The sequence below is a fragment of the Podarcis tiliguerta genome, assembly GCF_965153285.1.
Source record: "Podarcis tiliguerta genome assembly, chromosome: 14".
NCBI classification, from domain to species: domain Eukaryota; kingdom Metazoa; phylum Chordata; class Lepidosauria; order Squamata; family Lacertidae; genus Podarcis; species Podarcis tiliguerta.
Window position 1 is genome coordinate 1,529,449 of NC_139547.1, and position 8,459 is coordinate 1,537,907.

Consider the following 8,459-nt stretch of genomic DNA (forward strand, 5'->3'; position numbering starts at 1 on the left):
CTATAAGTGGTTCAATATGCTTATAGATTCTGATGTGTGAGAAAGTCTTGCCATACTGGCATTGGAAGAGGCAGGGTAAGATGGGGACCCACGCCTTCAGTGCAAAAGCTAAATGACCATATTGCTGCATTTATTGATTCAATTTGCATTTAAAGGCAAACCAACCTAATTCCAAAACAATACACAAACTGAAACACAACCATTCTTTAACATCTGCACTTCTCCAACTGTTGCAAGGCAGTTCTCCAGCCAAGGAATGTGTACAAACCCCCCATACACTATGAACTTATAAATGCATGTATTATTAGGAACAGCAAGCAAAAATGTGCTACGTAAGGGGGAACTGTTTTGCCAAAATGCATTTATTAGGTGAAATTGCATACAATAATCTGCATATTATGAGAAACTCGCACTAAAATGCTGATTAATTTTCTTGAGGGCTTTTAAAAAATCACAAGCCAATGTGGTACTGTGAAGAACTGAACTTAAAATGGGGGGGGGGGACTGAAAGAAATCAAAATTGACAAATTCACCCACCTCTTCTTAAGATCATAATAAAAGTCTCCTAGATCAAGCCAATGGCCCATCCACCTGTTCTTATGATGGCCGACCAGATGCCTGTGGGAAACCAGTGATTTGCAGCAGCTGGAACATAGAATCCTAGAATTGTAGAGTTGGAAGATACCTTTGAGGGTCATCTAGTCCAACCCCCTGCAATGCAGGAATCAACAGCTAAAGCATCCCTGACAGATATGCATCCAACCTCTGCTTAAAAACCTCCAAGGAAGGAGAGTCCGCAACCTCCCAAGGACTTCTTTTTACCATTAGAACATCATCTTTATATGCAAGCAACAGGCCATTCTAACATTTTATAGCAACCGACAATTACTAAAAGTACACACTGATACAACAGTAAAACACAGATTTATAATTCTAGCCCATATATCTATCTACTGGAAACCGAGCTTTATGAGGAATGGCTGCGGGAGTTGAGTATGCTTTGCTTGGAGAAGAGGAGACTGAGAGGGGATATGGCAGCCATCTTCAAACACCTGAAGGGCTGCCACATAGATGATGAGCAAGCTTGTTTTCTCCTGCTTCAGAGGAAAGGACCCAAACCAATGGTTTCAAGTTGCAAGAAAGGAGATTCCGACTAAATATTAGGAAGCACCTTCTGAAGATAAGAGCTGTTTGATAGTGGAATGGGCTACTTGGGAAAGAAGGGGGGCACCTGCCAGGGATTCATGTGCTGCAGGGCACTGAACTAGCTGGCCCTTGGGGTCCCCTTCAAACGCTATGAATCTAACAGGATTGTGGAAGGGGAGGAAGTGGACAGCATGGCACCATGTGGTGCAAAACACAGCTCTTGATGGGAAGAACGGGGGGGGGGGGGGGAGAGAGTTGGCAGCAGGCATGACGTGTAGCCCGGCCTGGAGGAAGTGATGCAGATGGAACTGAAAACCACAATATTTTATGAGGTCACCGAAAGACACTAATAGACCCTGAGGAACCCAGCATAATAGAATGAGGTCATGATCCATATTGGTGTGATATACCATATTTTTCTGTGTATAAGACGCCCCCGTGTATAAGACTATTTTAGGGCACTCCAGTTTAAGAAAATGGGAGATGGCACAGAGTTCTTTAGCTTTGGGGGGGGGGGGTTGCCAAAAATCACTCACCAGACTGACAAAAGCTGACAATTGCACGCATCAATAAAGCCACAAAGCATCTGCCCGATTGCCACCGGCAGCCGGCAAGCACATGCATAATTGCCGCAGTGGAAGCCAATCCACAGCAGCCCTTGCCACAGCCACCAATCACCCACCAAAATCGCTGCTGACAACTTCCTGCTCGCAGCTGCAATGAATCGCCCGCACCCTCTTATATCCATGTATAAGACAATCCCTGATTTTGAACATTGTTTTAGAGTAAAAAAACTCATCTTATACAGAGAAAAAGTATGGGGTGTTGGTGTGGGTGGGTGTGACTTGTGCACTTATTAGTACAGTTTAAACAAGCCACACTGCGGTTCAATAGTTAAACGTCTTTAACCTGCATTGCGTGGTCTCCATTTGTATTTCATTAACACCCCCCCCCCCTTTGGCAAAATAGCCAGGTGTGGACAACCGTGTGCAACAGTCCCAAGAATGCACAGGGCTGAGGAGGGAGCCACATGGGCTTTCCTTGTCTCAACCCAATCAGGTTTCAGTTTACTTCAGGAAATCCAAGGGTGAGTAGCTTAGCAAATGGATTACTCATGCTCTTTAAAAAAAGGAAAAGAAAGAAAAAAGGAAAGGGATGCATATGTTTAAGTGCTTTCCTGGATCTGGGGCTAGTTGAAGACCTGAGACTCTTTCCTTCAAGATAAATTCCCAGGGACTGCCCATGCCCAGAGCCTCGCAGTCTATAATACGGACCGCATGGTTATTTCACTAGCCTGTTCCAGACTAATTTTCTTCACCTCCCCACTCTGCAGATTGTCGTAGTCCTTCCAATTTGCAAAACACACAACCTGTGGCTATGGCCGTTTACTGGAACTTGGGTCCTTTCTATGATATTCAGCAGCACCAAGATATCTGGCATGGAAGCCTGAGTAGATCAACTTGCTTATTTAAAGTTTTCCACCGATGGCTCCAGTAGCCTCCTCATCCTTCACAGTAGCAACCTTTGCCTTGCTCCAGTACTGGCCAAAGACTCCGTGTGCCTGTATCACCTCTCTCCCTCTCCCCGTCCTGACTCTGGTGCCATGGGCCAGCCACTGTTGTGCCAGCATGCTGGCGCATGGCACAGAGCAGCAGAGGAGGTGGCCAATCTGGACTCCAATGTGCATGCTGCAGCTGCCCCTGATACCACCACAGCCGCAGCAGGAGATGCATTCATTGGAGGCCAGATCCTGTGGATTCTGCTGCCCAAGGCACCTCACGTCGGGTCACCTCACGTCGCCTCATGGGTGACCCAGCCCTGCTTCAGACTCTGTGTCATGCTCATTGCTGGATTCTGGGATCATGACAGGTTTGGAGTGAAAGGGTGGGGAAACTGCCTTCTCCCCTTCTCATTTTGGGCAGGGCCCTTTCATTTTGGGGGTGGCACTGAGACTCACCAGAGTTCTCTTATAGCACTTTATCAGCAGGCACACACCCTTTTCACCACCAACACCCCAAAATATATACTCAGTTTCAACAGATTCTGGGAGGAAATAGCAGCTGCCCCATTTTCTCCCAATATGCCTCCCAGAACTGGGAATTTTTGAGGGAGAGGGAAAGTGGATGTCAACCAGTCAGACCTCTGAGACTCAAATCCCCCAAATGACGTGGTTTGAAAATAGGTATACAAAGCAGGAGGGCCTTAGGTAAAGGTAAAGAGATCCCTGACCATTAAGTCCAGTCATGACCGACTCTGGGGTTGCGGCGCTCATCTCGCTTTATTGGCTGAGGGAGCCAGCGTACAGCTTCCGGGTCATGTAGCCAGAATGACTAAGCCACTTCTGGCGAACCAGAGCAGCGCACAGAAACGCCGTTTACCTTCCCGCCAGTATTTATCTACTTGCAGTTTGACATGCTTTCAAACTGCTAGGTTGGCAGGAGCTGGGATCGAGCAACGGGAGCTCACCCCGTCGCGGGGATTCGAACCGCCGACCTTCTGATCGGCAAGCCCTAGGCTCTGTGGTTACCCACGTCCCCTAGGAGGGCCTTAGATTTGCTCAAATTCTTCCAAAATGTCACAAAGTATTTATGACTTCATTGGCTTTTCATTGTGCTAAAATCATTATCTTCTTTCCTTGCCCGGAAATATGGTTTAGATGCTTAGGGAAAAAGCAAGCAAGCAAGAGGTCCTCAGTTGCCACCTGCCTAGACTTGAGCTCAAGCATTTATTTTGTCTGGCCTGACTTCAATCTTCTGTGTTCTGATGACAGATTCCTGGTCTCCATCCCAGGTTCCCCCATTCAAAAAGAAAAAAACCTCCAACCTTCTCTCTCATTCCTGACAGCAGTGAGGCAGTGCATGAAGAACAAAAGCCCATTTATAAGACACTGCTATCCCTCCCAACCCTCCAATTTGACTACAAACAAGGGACAACCTCATGCTGAATTTACTTTTCATATGATTAAAAACCTGCCTTGTGCAGACCAATGTATTGTCATCATGGAATGGTCTCTTTTGAACCCATCTCTTCTCAAAACAAACCAGGAAGAACTTTAGCAAGCTCTTCTAGCCTTTAGAAGCATTCTATGCAAGTTCCTCACTTTGCTTATTCTGCTGCAGCTCTGACCAGGACTGGCTCCAGGCTTTCATGGGAAGTGGGTGGGGCATGCTCCACAGTTTCAATTTCTAATGCTGGTCTACAACAATATTCTAGCAAAGGGCTCTTCATTATAAGAGAGCATACTCTGGTTTCAGAGAAGGTGAGATGCTGCGTGCGCAGAGGAAGAAACCCGCACATCCTGGCATGTTCTCCTGACAGGTTATTACAGCAGAGTGCTCCTGCACTCTCTCACTCTCTTCACAGAAAAATCACAACAGAGAAAAGGTCACAAAGCCATTCACATTGCCATGAGGTATCTATACCTTCCCTCTTAAAGGTTTATGTCCACTGTCATGCTAGACTGCACCCTCTGCAGGACAGGAGGGTGTATCACAACAGAAATCCAGTGTGAACACGATAAAATATGCCTTTGGCATATACCATTGAAGAGTTTCCTCTCCTAACATAAGAAGTGACAGGCTGTATTTTGTGTATCATATCAGCAATGAGTAAACATGAAAAAGAGATACACAACTCTGTGATGCCACCAGCAACATTTATTCCTCTAGAGATGCCCATACTTCAACAACATCCAGAATCCAAAATCATGTATGCATAGAACATGCTACAGATAATAAAGTTTTATCTCCAGATACACTTTAATATCAATTTGTTGATATATCAATTTGTTTAATATCAATTTGTTGAAATGCCATGTTTCAGACCCCTGTACTTGCAAATGCTGCTGAGAGGAACTACAGAACTGCAAACCAATCACCAAATGAGCCCTTTGGCTGAAATCATGAGCCTTAATTGAAAGCAAGATCAAAACACACTGGATTAAACTTTGCACAGCTGGTGTAAAAGAACACCAATGCCCCTTCATCCCAAAAGGAAACATTAAAAAATAAGAACCAACAACAAAGCAAATTCCTAAGGCATTCTCCACTCTGCAAGGAACCCAAAGAGAGCAGTCCAAGGAGAGCTAATCCTCTTCTTATATTACTAATACACCAGGCAGCGCCTCAGGGGGTTCGTGGTCCTTTCCTACAAAGTTCTGGAATCACTGAAAGAGCCACAACTATTTCATAAGGTGTCCATTTTCTGTCCTTCCCTGGATGTATACAGACTATTGAAATCTGCGTGATTCATGGATGGTTAACTTTGTTTCTTGCATAGCAGAAGTGGCCGTAATGCTGGCCAAGGTGTCAGGAGGTGTTGGGACTACCAACCGGGACACAATAGTTGGCATAGGCTGCTGCTGCTGCTGCTGCTGCTGTTCTTTGTGTCATTCCTTCCAGGCTGTAGGTCACAGTGTTACCTGGCTGGTCAACTGCTCCCAAGTTCCAGAGTGACCTCACTAAAGCCAACAGTTAGGAACCTCTGGTCAGGCAGGGACTGGGTAACAACTGCCTTCACTGCATCAGACCTATTCTTATTTCTTTTCTTATTTACAGCATATCCCACGTTTCTTCTATCATGTAGCCTGGCAGTGTGCACGTGGTTTGTGGCCAATTACGGGGACGCGGGTGGCGCTGTGGGTAAAACCTCAGCGCCTAGGACTTGCCGATTGCATGGTCGGTGGTTCGAATCCCTGCGGCGGGGTGCGCTCCCGTCGTTTGGTCCCAGCGCCTGCCAACCTAGCAGTTCGAAAGCACCCTCGGGTGCAAGTAGCTAAATAGGGACCACTTACCAGCGGGAAGGTAAACGGCATTCCGTGTGCTGCGCTGGCTCGCCAGATGCAGCTTGTCACGCTGGCCACGTGACCCGGAAGTGTCTGCCTATAGAGTGAGATGAGCGCACAACCCTAGAGTCTGTCAAGACTGGCCCGTACGGGCAGGGGTACCTTCACCTTTACCTTTACCCATCCAATAACTGAACAGACTGTCATAAATCCCAAAGAGACACTGCGGAGGGGCTGGTTGGATCAGGATAGGGGATGGGAGGAGTTGCCCATTGATGACCCTAGGGCATAGGTGTCAACTTTTCACTTTTCTTGCAAGGAATCCTATTCAGAATAAGGGAATTTCCCTTTTAAAAAGGGATGCCCTAGGGGGTGTCCCAGTGGGTTTGAACAGGATGCATTAGGGCTTTGAGAGGCAGAGGAATCACCCCAGGAGGGAATTACAGTTTAGGAGTCAGATCCCAGGGAGGGTCCCAATGGCATAGTCCCCCTCCAGAGCTCTGCTTTGTCCCCTCTTCTGTCAATCAGATAGCCTGTGCCTACTTCAACCCCTGGCTCCCATGCCAGTCTCTCCTCCAATCCCAACACCCTCTGGCACTGCTGGATCCTGCCCCTAGCCTATCCTCTGTCTGATTTGGAGCTGCTGCAGCCACTTCCCCCATCGCCTGGGCAAAGGAGACACCAGCACAGGACTGAACAGATGCCTCAGCCCTCCAGAAGTAGTTCCTGTTTGACTGCCCATTCCAAAGGACAGCAGCGCTTGCCACCCTGGGGCAGCCCATTTCCTAAGGTTGTGTGTTGTTTGTTGGATCAACCTCATCTGGAATACTGTGTCCAATTCTGGGCACCTGTCAGGGAGCCGACAAGGAGAACAGGTCATTTTCAGATCAGAGAAAGAGAGTGGAACACCTGGCTAACTTACAGTTAGTTTCTTTATCAAGGAAGCAAAATAAAGAACACCCAGCGACTTCTAAAGGTTGCTCCTGTCTTGATGAGGCAGTTGTTTGGACTGGCTTGTAGCTCCCCCTTCACTCCCTAGCCCTCTGTGTCAGGCCCCTCTGTCTGCCTATGGCCAGCTCCAAGGGACCCTCTCTGTCTGCCTGGATCTTTGCTTGGCAACATGCAATGAATGTCTTGCTCAGGGAGCTTGCAAGCTGTCAGCAGTGAAGCTATCAGATTGGCTCTGTGAGAGAAGTGCCACGTCTGACTCCTGTCCCTGCCCTGTGCTGGAGCACTTGCCTGTTTCTCTTCTTCACGATCTCTCAAGCTCCCTGCCTCCAGTGCTTCCCAGGCCATCCCCTCCTCTAGGGTGTGGCCGGTTTTCCACCACCAGGAGACAGCATCCAAGTCCTCTCCCTCTGTGCTTTCCCTGGGGGACTCTTGGTCAGGTCAGGCTTCCATCACTCCTCCTCATCAAGCCAATCCCTGAAAGCACCACAATTTTAGAAGGATGTTGACAAGCTGAAAGGTGTGCAGAGCAAGGAAACGAAGATGATGAAGGGTCTGAAAACAAAGCCTTATGAGGAACGGTTGAGGGAGCTGGGTATGTTTAGCCTGGAAAAGAGGAGACTGAGAGGAGATATGCTAACCATTTTCAATATCTCAAAGGCTGTCACATGGAAGATGGACCAAGCTTGTTTTCTCCTGCTCTGTAGAGTAGGACTCCAGAATGGCTTCAAGTTTCCAGAAAGGAGATTCTGACTAAACATCAGGAAGAACTTTCTGGTGGTAAGAGCTATTTGATAGTGGAATTCTCTCCCTTGGGAGGTTGTGGACTCTCCTTCCTTAGAGGTTTTTAAGCAGAGGCTGGATGGCCATCTGTCATGGATGCTTTAATTGAGATTCCTGCATTGCAGGGGGTTGGACTGGATGATCCTTGGGGTCCTTTCTAACTTTACAATTCTAATATGCTATGATTCTTAGCTTGTTGGATCAAACTCTTAGCTTTCTTAGCCATGTATAAACCCTGTTGTGCATTTGAACCCCATTTTGACTATGTACCGTCCTGACTTCAGCATTCAAAATTTGTACTCTGAATTTGAGTTCTTCATCCTCCATCCTTTCAGCAAAGTGATGGCCTCGTGTGTCTTCAGGCCATAGCCGTAGCTGGCTCTGGCTCCCAGCTCATGGCACCTGGCTCTCTCTTAAGTAGTTCCTAAGCTCAGCACAGACACAGAGAGACCTGCTCAGCCATGAGCCTTCAGTCTTGGGCAGTAACCCAGTGGGAGGGAGATGATTTGGCTGCCATCTTGTTGTAGTTGTGTTCTCATGCTTCTTTAAAGAAATTTTAAAATAACTTCCAAAAGCATAAAAGCTGATGAGTACATATTGCTTCTTGCTGAAGTACAAGCTAGCCCAGAAGCAGCAGTGTATTAATAGTAAGCTACCTCTTGTCACATATTTAAGAAACAAAGCACAATTAAGTTGAGTCACTCTCTCTTTGATTAAAAGGTCTATCTAAGTCCTACTCCGTAAGATGCCATAAAGCAATGCAAAGCTTTTGGAAGACATTTCTGGAGCTGAAATCAGC